The 21547-nt window shown below is 36.9% G+C and overlaps 1 protein-coding gene across 1 annotated transcript in view; it reads left to right on the top strand.

Moving 5' to 3' along the window:
- The window catches only part of LOC138334289 (anaphase-promoting complex subunit 4-like), a 106905-nt gene that overhangs the window by 35909 nt on the left and 49449 nt on the right, over positions 1-21547 (top strand). The window lies entirely within an intron of this gene.

Here is a 21547-nt window from a genome sequence, read left to right as displayed (position 1 = left end):
ACTCTAGTTAAATCTGTTATAACCATGTTTTACTGTACTCTAGTTAAATCTGTTATAACCATGTTTTACTGTACTCTAGTTAAATCTGTTATAACCATGTTTTACTGTACTCAAGTTAAATCTGTTATAACCATGTTTTACTGTACTCTAGTTAAATCTGTTATAACCATGTTTTACTGTACTCAAGTTAAATCTGTTATAACCATGTTTTACTCTACTCTTGTTAAATTCCTAGTTAGCCTGTACGTTAGAAACTTGCTTATGTTATAACCATGTTTTACTCTACTCTAGTTCAATTCCTAGTTAGCCTGTACGTTAGAATCTTGCTCATTATTTCTTGACTATATTTCTACCAACACACAGTGTATCTAGTTATTTTCAGTGGTAATTTTTGTATCGCCCGCGACACTATGGTGTTACTTTTACGGTGGGAGGTTGTTGTAGACATTTCACTTTAAGTTTTGCGTTTAGCTCTTTTTCTAAAAAATTTAAAAGTCCAATCCTAACCATACTTTAAACATAGCGGAAGGACATCATTTCCACCTCAACACAACTAATAATTGCAGGATTCATTTCAGGGTGTGGGATGCAGAGACTGTGAAACTTAGGGATGCTAAACTATTTATAAGATTTGACTTTAAAGTTTTGCGTTTAGCACTGTTTCTCAAAAACTATTTATCCGATCCTAACCAAACTTTAAATATAGCTAAAGGCCATTATTATCACCTCAACACACCTACTTGTTGCAGGATTCATTTCAGGATGTGCGATTCAGATGCTGTAGGACATATTTGTGCTGCATTTTAATTTTCCTTCATTTTGTTTTACTTTCAGATGTTTTTAAATATTCCATTATAGTTATGTAATAATTCAACAATGCGGTATACATATAATCATGCATAATTCTTGTTTTAGACAACTTTGATTTTTAGTTAAAGGACTAGGTATGGTAAGGGTCTTTTGTGGCCCCCAAATCCGCTATTTTTTAAAGTCTGTTATTTTAAGATGTAAATATTGCATTTCAAATCTTAACTACATACACGACATATTTGATAGTGTTATAAGATATTATAGCAGTTCTAGTTGCCATGGCAACCATTTTTATTACACATAAATTATGCAAAATGTGAAAATTTCATCAAAATTGACCTTTTTAATGCAGTTTTTCATCTAGTAAACATAGTGCGCATTCTAGAACAAACTTTATATTTCTCAAAATGATGTATTCTTCGTGTCTGCTAATTCCTGTAAAATATAAAGTTTGTTTTAGGTTGCGCTCTATTGCTTTTAAAAGAAAAACTATCAAAAAATATGCCAAAATTGACCAAATTTTCAAATTTGCATAATTTATGCAAAGTTACCATGTTTATAGAGCAAAAACATACTCCCTGTCAATAAAAATATCATTAAGTTTTTATCAGGGGCGTATTCAATATTTCAAACGCAGCAACTTAATTTCTAAACACTTAATTTGAATTTTGGTAGATTTAGGGGCCAAAAAGAGCCATTACCGTATCTAGTCCTTTAAATGACGGTGCAAAAAAATATATTCATAATTAATTCAATGTAAATATTCTGAAATGTTAATAAAAATTGCCAAAAAACAGTACTCGCATGGCAATTGGATCCCTTTGCCTCTGAAAATCTGAAAAAAATATTTTATTAAAGATGAAAAAAAAAATCCCTCGCTAGCTCCCCCTTTTCCCCCCAGTTCCCGACCGAAGAACAGCTGATGTATTTGGTGTGCCCTGAGTTATCTAAATACCTTGGTGTTCCAAACATCAACAGTTCTAGGAAATCATTGCTAACTGTGCTGGTGCCTGTCTTCTGTAAAATAGAAAAATGAGAATCTAGAACAAAATACACAATCTAACGAAAAATGTTCCTTAACTTACCATTTAAACAAGAGGGTAAAGGCTCTTAATTACATCTTGAGATCTCAGATTCATTATGATATAGTTAATCAACAATGTGATATATGCGATACTTATAATTACATGTAATTCTTGTTTTTGTCAATTTTGACTAATTCAGGAATTTTTTTTTTGTAAATATTTAGCCCACCATCATCAGATGGTGTGCTATTCAAATTGCATTTCGTCTGTGGTCCGTTATCCATCTGTCCTTTCAATCGTCCATCTGTCCTTCTGTCTGTACATTAACAATTCTTGTTACCGCTACTTCTCAGAAAGTACTAAAGGGACCTTTTTCAAATTTGATATGTAGGTTACCCTAGGGGCCTTGTTATGCATATTGCATTTTGGGACTGAGCAGTCAACAAGAGGGCCGCCAGGCAGGCATCTTGTATTTTGTATTATGTATAGGGTCCACATAGGCCCAAGATTTGCATAATACATTTTTGGAACAATTGGTCAACAAGAAGGCCAACAGACTGCCATCTTGGATTTTGATAGTTGAAGTTTGAAAAACAGAGAAAACATCCCTCTTTCAATTTTCATACAAAGATCATGTTTTGGTGGGTACCAAGATCCCTCTGCATATCTGTTAGCTGAATGCTGTGATTTATCTTTCATTGTAATCGTATTATTTGATATGAAAATATGGAATTTAAAATGGTGGTTTGATACAAATTGAATTACCTCCCTTAGTACATTACAAGTTTGAAAACAAAGTTGGTATTGAAGGTTATTACAAGGTTATCTCCCTTTGTCCATTAAACACATCTCAACATGAAATAAAGAATGTTAGTTTCCTGTTACTCCTTAACTTCTATAGAGATAGTTTGGGAAATTTGAACAAATTTCCATACATCGTGTTCTTCCATCTTCAAAGGTTTAAACATGAAGGTACTGGACCATAATTCTTGGTTAGCGAAGATGATAAATCTCCAGGACAAACTTGTTTTCAGGTTTCTTTGTTTTGAATTTGATTTTTAAAAAAATGAAAGCATATGTTGAAATCATCCATCTGAGGTAGTCCTAGGTACTCTTGTACAACAGGACTATTACCATTTACTGTTCTTTTTTTGTGGTCCCATTTGGAATGATGAGTTGTCGCTGTGTGTTGGCAAGTCTATTGATGAGGCTGTTTCATCTGCTAACATCATTGATCATTTCAAATGAGCACATAAAAAACTGATAGGAAGTGTCTGTTAGGGGAGTAAAATGGTGATTTGTCCATTAGGTTGTAATAAAGAGAAAACTAAACACATGCTCCCTCAAACATGAAATAGGAAATTTTACTTCAAACAGAAAGAATCAAGAGCTGTTAGATCTGTCATGAAGGAGTATCCAATTTAATGTTCAGAAAAAATACCAGTCCTTAGTGATGTTCAGAAAAAATACCAGTCCTTAGTGATAAAAAAAACCGACGGTGTGTTGTTTCAGTTTTAATGATTATAAAATACCAGTCCTTAGTGATAAAAAAACAGACTGTGTGTTGTTTCAGTTTCAATGATTATAAAAATTATACAATAGTGACAGTTGTTTCAGTTTCAATGATTATAAAAATTATACAATAGTGACAGTGAGGGGGGGAGAGAGGGGGTAAGGTGTTTAAGAGATGAGTGAAGCAGTTGAGGGTCAATATGCGTAAGGGTGGGAGATGGAAGGGCAATTACTGGGAATGAGAAATTGGGATAGGGTATGGGGCTGTGGGGAGGGACAGGAGAAGGCTGCAGGGTCGAGATGTGATAGTGGGGTGGGGGGTTGGGGCAGTTGTTTAGGCACTGGGTTGAGGTGTGATAGTGGGGTGGGGCAGTTGTTGAGGCACAGGGTTGAGGTGTGATAGTGGGGTGGGGGGTTGGGGCAGTTGTCAATGCACAGGGTTGAGGTGTGATAGTGAGGTGAGGGGCTGGGGCAGTTGGCAAGGCACAGGGTTGAGGTGTGATAGTGGGGTGAGGGGCTGGGGCAGTTGTCGAGGCACGGGGTTAAGGTGTGATAGTGGGGTGAGGGGTTGGGACAGTTGTCGAGGCACAGGGTTGAAGTGGGATAGTGGGGTGGGGGGTTGGGGCAGTTATCGAGGCACAGGGTTAAGGTGTGATAGTGGGGTAGGGGGTTGGGGCAGTTGTCGAGGCACAGGGTTGAGGTGTGATAGTTGGGTGGGGGGTTGGGGCAGTTGTCGAGGCACAGGGTTGAGATGTGATAGTGAGGTCAGGGGCTGGGGCAGTTGTCGAGGCACAGGGTTAAGGTGTGATAGTGGAGTGGGGGGGTTGGGGCATTTGTCGAGGCACTTGTGTAGCTAACAACATAAGGAGGTTTAACAATTACAAATAGGAAGCAAGGAGATTTCCCTGTATTGGCGTAATGTACTCAAGATTTTTATGGCGGTGAAGGTGACAGATGGAGTGAAGAGAGTTAGGAGATGAAAGCAAACTTTGTACAAGTGTTTATAGCGGTGGGATAAGGGATATGTCTGGATCCTGTATAGCGGTGAGTTAGGGGATATGTCTGGGTCCTGTCTACTGTTGGGATAAGGGATATGTCTGGGTCCTGTATAGTGTTGGGATAAGAGACATGTCTGGGTCCTGTATAGTGGTGAGTTAGGGGATATGTCTGGGTCCTGTATACTGTTGGGATAAGGGATATGTCTGGGTCCTGTATAGTGTTGGGATAAGGGATATGTCTGGGTCCTGTATAGCGGTGAGTTAGGGGATATGTCTGGGTCCTGTATACTGTTGGGATAAGGGATATGTCTGGGTCCTGTATAGTGTTGGGATAAGGGATATGTTGGGTCCTGTATAATGGTGGGATAAGGGACATGTCTGGGTCCTGTATAATGGTGGGATAAGGGATATGTCTGGGTCCTGTATAGTGTTGGGATAAGGGATATGTCTGGGTCCTGTATAGCAGTGGGATAAGGGATATGTCTGGGTCCTGTATAGTGGTGGGATAAGGGACATGTCTGGGTCCTGTATAGTGGTGAGATAAGGGACATGTCTGGGTCCTGTATAATGGTGGGATAAGGGACATGTCTGGTTACTGTATAGTGTTGGGATAAGGGATATGTCTGGGTCCTGTATAATGGTGGGATAAGGAACATGTCTGGGTCCTGTATAATAGTGGGATAAGGGATATGTCTGGGTCCTGTATAGATTGGGATAAGGGATATGTCTGGGTCCTGTATAATGGTGGGATAAGGGATATGTCTGGTCCTGTATAGTGGTTGGGATAAGGGACATGTCTGGGTCCTGTATAATGGTGGATAAGGGACATGTCTGGGTCCTGTATAGTGGTGGGATAAGGGACATGTCTGGGTCCTGTATAGTGTTGGGATAAGGGACATGTCTGGGTCCTGTATAGTGTTGGGATAAGGGACATGTCTGGTCTGTATAGTACTGGGTCCTGTTATGTGGATAAGGATGTTGGGATAGGTGGGATAAGGACATGTCTGGTCTGTATATGTGGGATAAGGGACATGTCTGGGTCCTGTATAGTGGTGAGATAAGGGACATGTCTGGGTCCTGTATAATGGTGGGATAAGGGACATGTCTGGGTCCTGTATAATGTTGGGATAAGGGACATGTCTGGGTCCTGTATAGTGGTGAGATAAGGGACATGTCTGGGTCCTGTATAGTGTTGGGATAAGGGATATGTCTGGGTCCTGTATAGTGGTGGGATAAGGGACATGTCTGGGTCCTGTATAGTGTTGGGATAAGGGACATGTCTGGGTCCTGTATAGTGGTGGGATAAGGGACATGTCTGGGTCCTGTATAGTGTTGGGATAAGGGATATGTCTGGGTCCTGTATAGTGGTGGGATAAGGGATATGTCTGGGTCCTGTATAATGTGTTGGGATAAGGGATATGTCTGGGTCCTGTATAGTGATAAGGGACATGAGGTCCTGTATAAGGGATATGTCTGGGTCCTGTATAGTGGTGGGATAAGGGATATGTCTGGGTCCTGTATAATGGTGGGATAAGGGATATGTCTGGGTCCTGTATAGTGGTGAGATAAGGGACATGTCTGGGTCCTGTATAATGGTGGGATAAGGGATATGTCTGGGTCCTGTATAGTGGTGGGATAAGGGATATGTCTGGGTCCTGTATAATGGTGGGATAAGGGATATGTCTGGGTCCTGTATAGTGGTGAGATAAGGGATATGTGTTGGGATAAGGGATATGTCTGGGTCCTGTTTAGTGTTGGGATAAGGGATATGTCTGGGTCCTGTATAAGTGTTGGGATAAGGGACATGTCTGGTTACTGTATAGTGTTGGGATAAGGGATATGTCTGGGTCCTGTATAGTGGTGAGATAAGGGACATGTCTGGGTCCTGTATAGTGATGGGTGAGATAATGGATATGTCTGGGTCCTGTATAGTGGTGAGATAATGGACATGTCTGGGTCCTGTATAGTGGTGAGATAATGGACATGTCTGGGTCCTGTATAGTGGTGAGATAAGGGACATGTCTGGGTCCTGTATAGTGGTGGGATAAGGGATATGTCTGGGTCCTGTATAGTGTTGGGATAAGGGATATGAGATAATGGACATGTCTGGGTCCTGTATAGTGGTGAGATAATGGACATGTCTGGGTCCTGTATAGCGGTGGGATAAGGGATATGTCTGGGTCCTGTATAGTGTTGGGATAAGGGATATGTCTGGGTCCTGTTTAGTGTTGGGATAAGGGATATGTCTGGGTCCTGTATAGTGTTGGGATAAGGGACATGTCTGGTTACTGTATAGTGTTGGGATAAGGGATATGTCTGGGTCCTGTTTAGTGGTGAGATAAGGGACATGTCTGGGTCCTGTATAATGGTGGGATAAGGGATATGTCTGGGTCCTGTATAGTGGTGAGATAAGGGACATGTCTGGGTCCTGTATAATGGTGGGATAAGGGATATGTCTGGGTCCTGTATAGTGGTGAGATAAGGGACATGTCTGGGTCCTGTATAATGGTGGGATAAGGGACATGTCTGGGTCCTGTATAATGGTGGGATAAGGGACATGTCTGGGTCCTGTATAGTGTTGGGATAAGGGACATGTCTGGTTACTGTATAGTGTTGGGATAAGGGACATGTCTGAGTCCTGTATAGGGTGGGATAAGGACATGTCTGGGTCCTGTATAGTGGTGGGATAAGGGACATGTCTGGGTCCTGTATAGTGTGGGATAAGGGATATGTCTGGGTCCTGTATAATGGTGGATAAGGGATATGTCTGGGTCCTGTATAGCGGTGGGATAAGGGACATGTCTGGGTCCTGTATAGTGGTGGGATAAGGGACATGTCTGGTCCTGTATAGTGTGGGAATAAGGGATATGTCTGGGTCCTGTATAATGGTGGGATAAGGGATATGTCTGGGTCCTGTATAGTGGTGAGATAAGGGACATGTCTGGGTCCTGTATAGTGGTGGATAAGGATGTCGGGTCTGTATAGGGTGGATAAGGATGTGTCTGGGTCCTGTATAATGGTGGTGTAAGGGATATGTCTGGGTCCTGTATAATGGTGGATAAGGGATACATGGGGGTCCTGTATATAGGTGGATAAGGAATGTCTGGTCCTGTAAGTGTGGATAAGGGATATGTCTGGGTCCTGTATAATGGTGGGATAAGGGATATGTCTGGGTCCTGTATAGTGGTGAGATAAGGGACATGTCTGGGTCCTGTATAATGGTGGGATAAGGGATATGTCTGGGTCCTGTATAGTGGTGAGATAAGGGACATGTCTGGGTCCTGTATAATGGTGGGATAAGGGATATGTCTGGGTCCTGTATAGTGTTGGGGATAAGGGATATGTCTGGGTCCTGTATAATGGTGAGATAAGGGATATGTCTGGGTCCTGTATAATGGTGGGATAAGGGATATGTCTGGGTCCTGTATAGTGGTGAGATAAGGGACATGTCTGGGTCCTGTATAATGGTGGGATAAGGGATATGTCTGGGTCCTGTATAGTGGTGAGATAAGGGACATGTCTGGGTCCTGTATAATGGTGGGATAAGGGATATGTCTGGGTCCTGTATAGTGTTGGGATAAGGGATATGTCTGGGTCCTGTATAGCAGTGAGATAATGGACATGTCTGGGTCCTGTATACTGTTGGGATAAGGGACATGTCTTGAGTCCTGTATAGCAGTGAGATAATGGACATGTCTGGGTCCTGTATAGTGGTGAGATAAGGGACATGTCTGGGTCCTGTATAGCAGTGGGATAAGGGATATGTCTGGGTCCTGTATAGTGGTGAGATAAGGGACATGTCTGGGTCCTGTATAGTGGTGGGATAAGGGATATGTCTGGGTCCTGTATAGTGTGTGGGATAAGGGACATGTCTGGGTCCTGTATAGCAGTTGAGGATAATGGACATGTCTGGGTCCTGTATAGCAGTGAGATAATGGACATGTCTGGGTCCTGTATAGTGGTGGGATAAGGGACATGTCTGGGTCCTGTATAGCAGTGGGATAAGGGATATGTCTGGGTCCTGTATAGTGTTGGGATAAGGGACATGTCTGGTTACTGTATAGTGTTGGGATAAGGGACATGTCTGGGTCCTGTATAGTGGTGAGATAAGGGACATGTCTGGGTCCTGTATAGTGTTGGGATAAGGGATATGTCTGGGTCCTGTATAGTGTTGGGATAAGGGACATGTCTGGGTCCTGTATAATGGTGGGATAAGGGACATGTCTGGGTCCTGTATAGCGGTGGGATAAGGGATATGTCTGGGTCCTGTATAGTGTTGGGATAAGGGATATATCTGGGTCCTGTATAGTGTTGGGATAAGGGACATGTCTGGGTCCTGTATAATGGTGGGATAAGGGACATGTCTGGGTCCTGTATAGCGGTGGGATAGGGGATATGTCTGGGTCCTGTATAGTGTTGGGATAAGGGACATGTCTGGGTCCTGTATAATGGTGGGATAAGGGATATGTCTGGGTCCTGTTTAGTGGTGAGATAAGGGATATGTCTGGGTCCTGTATAGTGTTGGGATAAGGGATATGTCTGGGTCCTGTATAGTGTTGGGATAAGGGACATGTCTGGGTCCTGTATAATGGTGGGATAAGGGACATGTCTGGGTCCTGTATAGCGGTGGGATAAGGGATATGTCTGGGTCCTGTATAGTGTGGGGATAAGGGATATGTCTGGGTCCTGTATACCGGTGGGATAAGGAATATGTCTGAGTCCTGTATACTGTTGGGATAAGGGATATGTCTGAGTCCTGTATAGTGTTGGGATAAGGGATATGTCTGGGTCCTGTATAGCGGTGGGATAAGGGATATGTCTGGGTCCTGTATAGTGTTTGGATAAGGGACATGTCTGGGTCCTGTATAGCGGTGGGATAAGGGACATGTCTGGGTCCTGTATAAATGCACTTTTACAATGTGAATTACACTATTACAGGGCATGGAGGGAGCAAACGTTGAACAAAAGTACACATCTCATCTTACCTAATCCTTATATCTTTGATTCTATCTAACAATAACTCCTATTTTGAAGCCTAAAATGGATCCACATTTGCCTAGTTGTCTGTCTTAAGCTGTATTTGGATATTTGATTCAGCCTCAATATTTTGATATAATGTTTCCAAAATTTAGTATTTCTCATTCATGAATTTTGTGACCAAAGTAAATCAAAGTTAATCTCTGTGAATCAATATATACCTCATGTATATTGATGAATATATATTATTGTGTTTCCATTCGATCTTTAAACTCACCAAAGATAATCTTTGCCATTTTGTTTCGAAATGAAAAATATAGTCACCACGAAACAAAGTTGGTGATTGAATATTTTTATATTATCTTGTTTTTGGTATGATATGTAAAAAAACTGTGTAAGCCAATTATTATCATGTGGTTAAATAAATGTTTGAATTGCTAAAGAGATTCAGACCAACTGATTTTTGTGTTCACATTATTCCTGGGTGATTAATTTTTTATGAAATAAATCAATGTAAATTTGCTTTAATTTAAGTACAATTAGAGCTTTCTTATTGTATTATTATGTATTTAATTGACTGGTTGGGGTGCAGTCCGTTATTACTGGTTAGTGTCAAGTTATTGGACATAATAAAGGTTTATCTGTAATAGAGCTTCATTTCTCTGTGAAAACTCCTCAGAGGTCATTATAACGGTATCAGTTGAGATATTAAATGACAGTAGAAAAGTTGTTAGATTTGAAGTCGCCACAAAAATAAGTTGTTGGTGAGAAGTTGTCAGTGATTGGTCTCAAGATGTGGCTGTGATCTGTGGCAATGATAACCTGTAACTTATAGACCCCTGGCTTTCCTTGTCTGTTGCACCTGGAAGTGTTGTGTTTTTTTGTGCATGAATTACACATGCATATATATTGTAGGAAATAAATTAGCTTTAATAGTATACTAGGCCTGTGATTAGGTAGAAGCCTTTACCATAATCATACCTGTCAAATTTACACCTGTATAATTCCATTCTAACCAGGTAATAATGGGTTTAATTCCTTATACAAGGTTCATTCAGACTGTTCCAAGTCACAATTCAACATCTGCTCGATTTGATTGATTAATTTGATACAGTTTGAGGTGTATAAGAAACCAAACGTTTCCAAAATATTCTCTTTCAATGAAAGCTGTTATAGCTTCAGTGGGATCTCTTTGCTTTACATTATAAATGTTGCGGTGATGTTGTTTCCCTTGTAAACAGCTGTAGCTGTAGCTGGTGGCTAGATAAGCCAAAAAACAAACTTATAACAATGAAGTTTACTTCCGAATCGGTAACCATTATTTTAGTGACAAACAGATGTGATATGTTTTCTTTTTTGTGATATTAGTTAATTACCAACATCTGTGCTGTATATTGTTTACAGTAAAAGCTATCTATAAAGAACACCAAAGGGACAAAGAAAAATACTTTTACTGCAAAGTGACTTATACACAAATTGTGCTCAAACTTGTCATTTTAGACCTAAAATCTTGGTCATATTAGGTAGGTGTACCTTATGTAGAGGTTGTTACTATAGCAGGTATCGCTCTACCTGTATCATCAGCGGTATACTTGGATAGATATGACACTGTCCACCTCTATCTCACACCAATCTTTTTGATGTTGATGCTGATATACAAGCTGGATCTGTATCATTCAAGATAAATTCTAAAGAGACAATTATTGCAAAAAAAAATGTGCATTCATTTCACTAGGAGAAGGAAATTGACTCATTAAATTTTTTTTCTTCTAAAATTTTGATTGATGTTTTCCTTTATACCAAAGAACATTGAACTCTGTCGACATAGATACACCAATACAAGTAGATAAGATCTGCCATAACATATATTTAATGTATTATATACAAGGTTTGTTATTATGGTTGGGGTTCATCAGTCAGTTTATTGTTACATACCAATAAGTGACCCATTAAGTGGCAAAGAGGAAAAGGTAGCCACATGTCAAGAGATTTGAAAATTATAGAAAATGAGTTATAATCATATCTGATATAACATATTAACAGTTATATTCCAGTTTTGTTCTGTATCTTATTGGACCAGGAGTCATGGTGACTGAGTGGTTAAAGTGCTCTGATGTACAACCAGCAGCAATCCATTGTAGGATCGTAACACATGTGGAACAGTTTCAATATACTAACCATTCCATTGTAGGATCGTAACACATGTGGAACAGTTTCAATATACTAACCATTCCATCGTAGGATCGTAACACATGTGGAACAGTTTCAATATACTAACCATTCCATTGTAGGATCGTAACACATGTGGAACAGTTTCAATATACTAACCATTCCATTGTAGGATCGTAACACATGTGGAACAGTTTCAATATACTAACCATTCCATTGTAGGATCGTAACACATGTGGAACAGTTTCAATATACTAACCATTCCATCGTAGGATCGTAACACATGTGGAACAGTTTCAATATACTAACCATTCCATCACAGGATCGTAACACATGTGGAACAGTTTCAATATACTAACCATTCCATCGTAGGATCGTAACACATGTGGAACAGTTTCAATATACTAACCATTCCATCATAGGATCGTAACACATGTGGAACAGTTTCAATATACTAACCATTCCATCGTAGGATCGTAACACATGTGGAACAGTTTCAATATACTAACCATTCCATCATAGGATCGTAACACATGTGGAACAGTTTCAATATACTAACCATTCCATTGTAGGATCGTAACACATGTGGAACAGTTTCAATATACTAACCATTCCATCGTAGGATCGTAACACATGTGGAACAGTTTCAATATACTAACCATTCCATCATAGGATCGTAACACATGTGGAACAGTTTCAATATACTAACCATAGGGTGGTAGTTTTTCTCCAGGTCCTCTGGCTTTCCTCCACCTCCTTATCTTATATAGATGTTAATCAGACGTAAAACATAGACAAACGAAGGATTAAACTCTTTTGTTCAATGGTCGTACATATATACACAGAAATTCAATGAATCCTGGAAATCTTTGGTAAGATCAATGTCAAAGCTGTATAAGGTTTTTCTTCATGACTAATTCTTATCCACAAGTAACTTTTAACTTTTTAATTTCATTGAAATTTTAAAAAATTGTTTGTAACTTCAGTTAATTCAAATAAATTACCTTGGTCTGAATTCAAGGTCAGTGGGATCAACTATTGGCAGGTCCAGTAGCATGTGGTTTAAAATGCTCCCATCTTTGTTTGAATGAATGACATTGACTTTTATTCAAGGTTAGAGAGGTAAAGTTTGATAAAATCTCTGGGGTCAAATTTGATAAAATCTCTGTATGCATGTACAGTCTATTTTTAATTCAATTTATTTTATGTAAATTTTTGTTTTATGAAAAAGTAAGCTTAAAATCTTTTCAGAAAAATACTTTTGATTTATAATGAGCATGACTTTACAGGTAAAGTGCTGTTTGTGAAATTTTCCTCCATCAACTTTTAATAGTTTTATAATTAATTGTTGATTTTTATAAGATATTTAAAATCAAATAAGTCACAATTAAATATCTATGGCAATTAAAAAAACTCCTGGGAAGATATAGTGTTGAGAGTAAAATTTGGTTTAGATTTGTTTGTTATCTTGTTTGTGTAAGTAGACATTCTCAGACTGACTGACACCCGCTCTACTTTAGGGCACTCTGTAACGACCCAGGTATTTTATAATTGTCAGTTTTATGTGCAATAGCAGACAAATATGCTCTCTGAATTCACTAAGCCAGACTGTGAGGTACAAACAAAGAAACTGTGCAGCACAAACAAAGATATTAGAAGTTCTGTTTGACGGTGTTATCTAACAAACCTTATTGGTGATGTTCAACTACTATATATTTATTTGTAATTATAATCCCACCCCACTAATCACCTCAGTCAGACTCTGTAACCGTGAAGTATATGGGCTGTGGTGTCCCAACATCTTATTACTGCAAGTCGTCCACTTTTGAGTTTTAAGTTCACATTCCATGTGGAACAGTTGAGTATGATGGTTTTTCTCCAGGTACTCTGGCTTTTCTCTACCTTCTTAGCCTGGAATGTCTCTAAATATCCTTATTTGGTAATGAGATGTTACGTTAAGCAAACCAAACCAAAATCTCCAGAATTATTAAAGGAGAAATGACGAAAAGGAGTTACTTCCCTTTGTTTCAATTGGCGTAGATACTTAGTAGATGGTATTGTCGTACCAAGATATTTGCTAAAACATTTTGATAACTTGATAACTACCAAGATCAAGATCTTTGACTTGACTTTAGACATGTAATCTTCAAAATCAAATTGTCACTGTTGTGAACCCTTGTCAGCTTTCACCTCAAATAAGGGAATTTTGATTTATCCATTTGTTAGTCTACCATTGTATTGGTTATACTTTGTCCATTTGTTAGTCTACCATTGTATTGGTTATACTTTGTCCATTTGTTAGTCTACCATTGTATTGGTTATACTTTGTCCATTTGTTAGTCTACCATTGTATTGGTTATACTTTGTCCATTTGTTAGTCTACCATTGTATTGGTTATACTTTGTCCATTTTGTTAGTCTACCATTGTATTGGTTATACTTTGTCTGTTAGTCTACATTGTATTGGTTAAGGGACTTTGGCCATTTGTTAGTCTACCATTGTATTGGTTATACTTTGTCCATTTGTTAGTCTACCATTGTATTGGTTATACTTTGTCCATTTGTTAGTCTACCATTGTATTGGTTATACTTTGGCTGTTAGTCTACCATTGTATTGGTTATACTTTGGCTGTTAGTCTACCATTGTATTGGTTATACTTTGTCCATTTGTTAGTCTACCATTGTATTGGTTATACTTTGTCTGTTAGTCTACCATTGTATTGGTTAACCATTGTATCCATTTGGTTATCTACATTGTATGGTTATACTTTGTCCATTTGTTAGTCTACCATTGTATTGGTTATACTTTGTCCATTTGTTAGTCTACCATTGTATTGGTTATACTTTGTCTGTTAGTCTACCATTGTATTGGTTATACTTTGTCCATTTGTTAGTCTACCATTGTATTGGTTATACTTTGTCCATTTGTTAGTCTACCATTGTATTGGTTATACTTTGTCCATTTGTTAGTCTACCATTGTATTGGTTATACTTTGTCCATTTGTTAGTCTACCATTGTATTGGTTATACTTTGTCCATTTGTTAGTCTACCATTGTATTGGTTATACTTTGTCCATTTGTTAGTCTACCATTGTATTGGTTATACTTTGTCCATTTGTTAGTCTACCATTGTATTGGTTATACTTTGTCCATTTGTTAGTCTACCATTGTATTGGTTATACTTTGTCCATTTGTTAGTCTACCATTGTATTGGTTATACTTTGTCATTGTATGTTAGTCTACCATTGTATTGGTTATACTTTGTCCATTTGTTAGTCTACCATTGTATTGGTTATACTTTGTCCATTTGTTAGTCTACATTGTATTGGTTATACTTTGTCCATTTGTTAGTCTACCATTGTATTGGTTATACTTTGTCTGTTAGTCTACCATTGTATTGGTTATACTTTGTCCATTTGTTAGTCTACCATTGTATTGGTTATACTTTGTCTGTTAGTCTACCATTGTATTGGTTATACTTTGTCCATTTGTTAGTCTACCATTGTATTGGTTATACTTTGTCCATTTGTTAGTCTACCATTGTATTGGTTATACTTTGTCCATTTGTTAGTCTACCATTGTATTGGTTATACTTTGTCCATTTGTTAGTCTACCATTGTATTGGTTATACTTTGTCCATTTGTTAGTCTACCATTGTATTGGTTATACTTTGTCCATTTGTTAGTCTACCATTGTATTGGTTATACTTTGTCCATTTGTTAGTCTACCATTGTATTGGTTATACTTTGTCCATTTGTTAGTCTACCATTGTATTGGTTATACTTTGTTTGTTAGTCTACCATTGGTTATACTTTGTCCATTTGTTAGTCTACCATTGTATTGGTTATACTTTGTCCATTTGTTAGTCTACCATTGTATTGGTTATACTTTGTCCATTTGTTAGTCTACCATTGTATTGGTTATACTTTGTCCATTTGTTAGTCTACCATTGTATTGGTTATACTTTGGCTGTTAGTCTACCATTGTATTGGTTATACTTTGTCCATTTGTTAGTCTACCATTGTATTGGTTATACTTTGTCCATTTGTTAGTCTACCATTGTATTGGTTATACTTTGTCCATTTGTTAGTCTACCATTGTATTGGTTATACTTTGTCCATTTGTTAGTCTACCATTGTATTGGTTATACTTTGTCCATGTTAGTCTACCATTGTATTGGTTATACTTTGTCCATTTGTTAGTCTACCATTGTATTGGTTATACTTTGTCCATTTGTTAGTCTACCATTGTATCGGTTATACTTTGGCTGTTAGTCTACCATTGTATTGGTTATACTTTGTCCATTTGTTAGTCTACCATTGTATTGGTTATACTTTGTCCATTTGTTAGTCTACCATTGTATTGGTTATACTTTGGCTGTTAGTCTACCATTGTATTGGTTATACTTTGTCCATTTGTTAGTCTACCATTGTATTGGTTATACTTTGTCCATTTGTTAGTCTACCATTGTATTGGTTATATACTTTGTCCATTTGTTAGTCTACCATTGTATTGGTTATACTTTGTCCATTTGTTAGTCTACCATTGTATTGGTTATACTTTGTCCATTTGTTAGTCTACCATTGTATTGGTTATACTTTGTCTGTTAGTCTACCATTGTATTGGTTAAACTTTGTCCATTTGTTAGTCTACCATTGTATTGGTTATACTTTGTCCATTTGTTAGTCTACCATTGTATTGGTTATACTTTGTCCATTTGTTAGTCTACCATTGTATTGGTTATACTTTGTCCATTTGTTAGTCTACCATTGTATTGGTTATACTTTGTCCATTTGTTAGTAGTCTACCATTGTATTGGTTATACTTTGTTTGTTAGTCTACCATTGTATTGGTTATACTTTGTCCATTTGTTAGTCTACCATTGTATTGGTTATACTTTGTCCATTTTTAGTCTACCATATGGTTATTGTATACCTTGTAGTTATACTTTGTCCATTTGTTAGTCTACCATTGTATTCGGTTATACTTTGTCCATTTGTTAGTCTACCATTGTATTGGTTATACTTTGTCCATTTGTTAGTCTACCATTGTATTGGTTATACTTTGTCCATTTGTTAGTCTACCATTGTATTGGTTATACTTTGTCCATTTGTTAGTCTACCATTGTATTGGTTATACTTTGTCCATTTGTTAGTCTACCATTGTATTGGTTATACTTTGTCCATTTGTTAGTCTACCATTGTATTGGTTATACTTTGTCCATTTGTTAGTCTACCATTGTATTGGTTATACTTTGTCCATTTGTTAGTCTACCATTGTATTGGTTATACTTTGTCCATTTGTTAGTCTACCATTGTATTGGTTATACTTTGTCCATTTGTTAGTCTACCATTGTATTGGTTATACTTTGTCCATTTGTTAGTCTACCATTGTATTGGTTATACTTTGTCCATTTGTTAGTCTACCATTGTATTGGTTATACTTTGTCCATTTGTTAGTCTACCATTGTATTGGTTATACTTTGTCCATTTGTTAGTCTACCATTGTATTGGTTATACTTTGTCCATTTGTTAGTCTACCATTGTATTGGTTATACTTTGTCCATTTGTTAGTCTACCATTGTATCGGTTATACTTTGTCCATTTGTTAGTCTACCATTGTATTGGTTATACTTTGTCCATTTGTTAGTCTACCATTGTATTGGTTATACTTTGTCCATTTGTTAGTCTACCATTGTATTGGTTATACTTTGTCCATTTGTTAGTCTACCATTGTATTGGTTATACTTTGTCCATTTGTTAGTCTACCATTGTATTGGTTATACTTTGTCCATTTGTTAGTCTACCATTGTATTGGTTATACTTTGTCCATTTTTGTTAGTCTACCAGTCTGTATTGGTTATACTTTGTCCATTTGTTAGTCTACCATTGTATTGGTTATACTTTCCATTTGTTAGTCTACCATTGTATTGGTTATACTTTGGCCATTTGTTAGTCTACCATTGTATTGGTTATACTTTGTCCATTTGTTAGTCTACCATTGTATTGGTTATACTTTGGCTGTTAGTCTACCATTGTATTGGTTATACTTTGTCCATTTGTTAGTCTACCATTGTATTGGTTATACTTTGGCTGTTAGTCTACCATTGTATTGGTTATACTTTGTCCATGTTAGTCTACCATTGTATTGGTTATACTTTGTCCATTTGTTAGTCTACCATTGTATTGGTTATACTTTGGCTGTTAGTACTTGCTTTAGTCTACCATTGTATTGGTTATACTTTGTCCATTTGTTAGTCTACCATTGTATTGGTTATACTTTGGCTGTTAGTCTACCATTGTATTGGTTATACTTTGTCCATTTGTTAGTCTACCATTGTATTGGTTATACTTTGTCCTACATTTTGTTAGTTAGTCTACCATTGTATTGTTATACTTTGTCTGTTTGTCTACCATTGTATTGGTCTTTGTCCATTTCGTTAGTCTACCTACCATTGTATTGGTTATACTTTGTCCATTTGTTAGTCTACCATTGTATTGGTTATACTTTGTCCATTTGTTAGTCTACCATTGTATTGGTTATACTTTGTCCATTTGTTAGTCTACCATTGTATTGGTTATACTTTGTCCATTTGTTAGTCTACCATTTGTTATTGGTTATTACTTTGTCCATTTGTTAGTCTACCATTGTATTGGTTATACTTTGTCCATTTGTTAGTCTACCATTGTATTGGTTATACTTTGTCCATTTGTTAGTCTACCATTGTATTGGTTATACTTTGTCCATTTGTTAGTCTACCATTGTATTGGTTATACTTTGTCCATTTGTTAGTCTACCATTGTATTGGTTATACTTTGTCCATTTGTTAGTCTACCATTGTATTGGTTATACTTTGGGTTAGTCTACATTGTATTGGTTATACTTTGTCTTGTTAGTCTACCATTGTATTGGTTATACTTTGTCCATTTGTTAGTCTACCATTGTATTGGTTATACTTTGTCCATTTGTTAGTCTACCATTGTATTGGTTATACTTTGTCCATTTGTTAGTCTACCATTGTATTGGTTATACTTTGTCTGTTAGTCTACCATTGTATTGGTTATACTTTGTCCATTTGTTAGTCTACCATTGTATTGGTTATACTTTGTCCATTTGTTAGTCTACCATTGTATTGGTTATACTTTGTCCATTTGTTAGTCTACCATTGTATTGGTTATACTTTGTCTGTTAGTCTACCATTGTATTGGTTATACTTTGTCCATTTGTTAGTCTACCATTGTATTGGTTATACTTTGTCCATTTGTTAGTCTACCATTGTATACTTTGGTTTTTAGTCTACTTTGTCTTTGTCCATTTGTTAGTCTACCATTGTATTGGTTATACTTTGTCCATTTGTTAGTCTACCATTGTATTGGTTATACTTTGTCTGTTAGTCTACCATTGTATTGGTTATACTTTGTCCATTTGTTAGTCTACCATTGTATTGGTTATACTTTGTCCATTTGTTAGTCTACCATTGTATTGGTTATACTTTGTCCATTTGTTAGTCTACCATTGTATTGGTTATACTTTGGCTGTTAGTCTACCATTGTATTGGTTATACTTTGTCCATTTGTTAGTCTACCATTGTATTGGTTATACTTTGTCCATTTGTTAGTCTACCATTGTATTGGTTATACTTTGGTTCTACCATTGTATTGGTTATACTTTGTCCATTTGTTAGTCTACCATTGTATTGGTTATACTTTGTCCATTTGTTAGTCTAACCATTGTATTGGTTATACTTTGGCTGTTAGTCTACCATTGTATTGGTTATACTTTGTCCATTTGTTAGTCTACCATTGTATTGGTTATACTTTGTCCATTTGTTAGTCTACCATTGTATTGGTTATACTTTGTCCATTTGTTAGTCTACCATTGTATTGGTTATACTTTGTCCATTTGTTAGTCTACCATTGTATTGGTTATACTTTGTCCATTTGTTAGTCTACCATTGTATTGGTTATACTTTGTCCATTTGTTTAGTCTACCATTGTATTGGTTATACTTTGGCTGTTTAGTCTACCATTGTATTGGTTATACTTTGTCCATTTGTTATAGTCTACCATTGTATTGGTTATACTTTGGCTGTTAGTCTACCATTGTATTGGTTATACTTTGTCCATTTGTTAGTCTACCATTGTATTGGTTATACTTTGGCTGTTAGTCTACCATTGTATTGGTTATACTTTGGCTGTTAGTCTACCATTGTATTGGTTATACTTTGTCCATTTGTTAGTCTACCATTGTATTGGTAATAGTTTGTCCATTTGTTAGTCTACCATTGTATTGGTTATACTTTGTCTGTTAGTCTACCATTGTATTGGTTATACTTTGTCCATTTGTTAGTCTACCATTGTATTGGTTATACTTTGTCCATTTGTTAGTCTACCATTGTATTGGTTATACTTTGTCCATTTGTTAGTCTACCATTGTATCGGTTATACTTTGTCCATTTGTTAGTCTACCATTGTATTGGTTATACTTTGTCCATTTGTTAGTCTACCATTGTATTGGTTATACTTTGTCTTTGTTAGTCTACCATTGTATTGGTTATACTTTGTCCATTTGTTAGTCTACCATTGTATTGGTTATACTTTGTCCATTTGTTAGTCTACCATTGTATTGGTTATACTTTGTCCATTTGTTAGTCTACCATTGTATTGGTTATACTTTGGCTGTTAGTCTACCATTGTATTGGTTATACTTTGGCTGTTAGTCTACCATTGTATTGGTTATACTTTGTCCATTTGTTAGTCTACCATTGTATTGGTTATACTTTGTCCATTTGTTAGTCTACCATTGTATTGGTTATACTTTGGCTGTTAGTCTACCATTGTATTGGTTATACTTTGTCCATTTGTTAGTCTACCATTGTATTGGTTATACTTTGGCTGTTAGTCTACCATTGTATTGGTTATACTTTGGCTGTTAGTCTACCATTGTATTGGTTATACTTTGGCTGTTAGTCTACCATTGTATTGGTTATACTTTGTCCATTTGTTAGTCTACCATTGTATTGGTTATACTTTGTCCATTTGTTAGTCTACCATTGTATCGGTTATACTTTGGCTGTTAGTCTACCATTGTATTGGTTATACTTTGTCCATTTGTTAGTCTACCATTGTATTGGTTATACTTTGGCTGTTAGTCTACCATTGTATTGGTTATACTTTGTCCATTTGTTAGTCTACCATTGTATTGGTTATACTTTGGCTGTTAGTCTACCATTGTATTGGTTATACTTTGGCTGTTAGTCTACCATTGTATTGGTTATACTTTGGCTGTTAGTCTACCATTGTATTGGTAATACTTTGTCCATTTGTTAGTCTACCATTGTATTGGTTATACTTTGTCTCTGTGCAACAACTCCAAAAAGTTCTTCACAACTAAGGCACCTTGTTGTTTAACAGTAATTGATGGAGTTGTTGTCCCTTGATTGACTAAAGCATCACTTCAGCTGATAGCATGCAATAACTTTAGCGTGTCAGAACCAGTTTTTTTTTGGTTTATAGCAAGGAGAATAGCCACTTCTTGTGGACATATTTGGTAGAGTTACTGCCCTTTAATTAACAACCCAAAAACATTTTGAGCATTTGTTTATTTTCAGTATCAATTTTATAAAGTTTGTCCTAAAGATGTCCTGTAAACTGGTATTATGAATTTGCTTGATTGAACATAGTTTCCTTGAGTCTTTAAACACTATACCAGGTATGGCTTACGTCGTTGGAGTTTCCTTGAGTCTTTAAACACTATACCAGGTATGGCTTACGTCGTTGGAGTTTCCTTGAGTCTTTAAACACTATACCAGGTATGGCTTACGTCGTTGGAGTTTTCCTTGAGTCTTTAAACACTATACCAGGTATCGCTTACGTCGTTGGAGTTTCCTTGAGTCTTTAAACACTATACCAGGTATCGCTTACGTCGTTGGAGTTTCCTTGAGTCTTTAAACACTATACCAGGTATCGCTTACGTCGTTGGAGTTTCCTTGAGTCTTTAAACACCATACCAGGTGGTATTACTGATGTGCTGACTCGCTTATTTTCCCAAAACAAAA

This window comes from Argopecten irradians, chromosome 11 (genome assembly GCF_041381155.1).
Source record: "Argopecten irradians isolate NY chromosome 11, Ai_NY, whole genome shotgun sequence".
In the NCBI taxonomy this organism is placed as follows: domain Eukaryota; kingdom Metazoa; phylum Mollusca; class Bivalvia; order Pectinida; family Pectinidae; genus Argopecten; species Argopecten irradians.
Note: the sequence above shows the minus strand (reverse complement) of the source record. Positions and strands in the feature narration are given on the sequence as shown.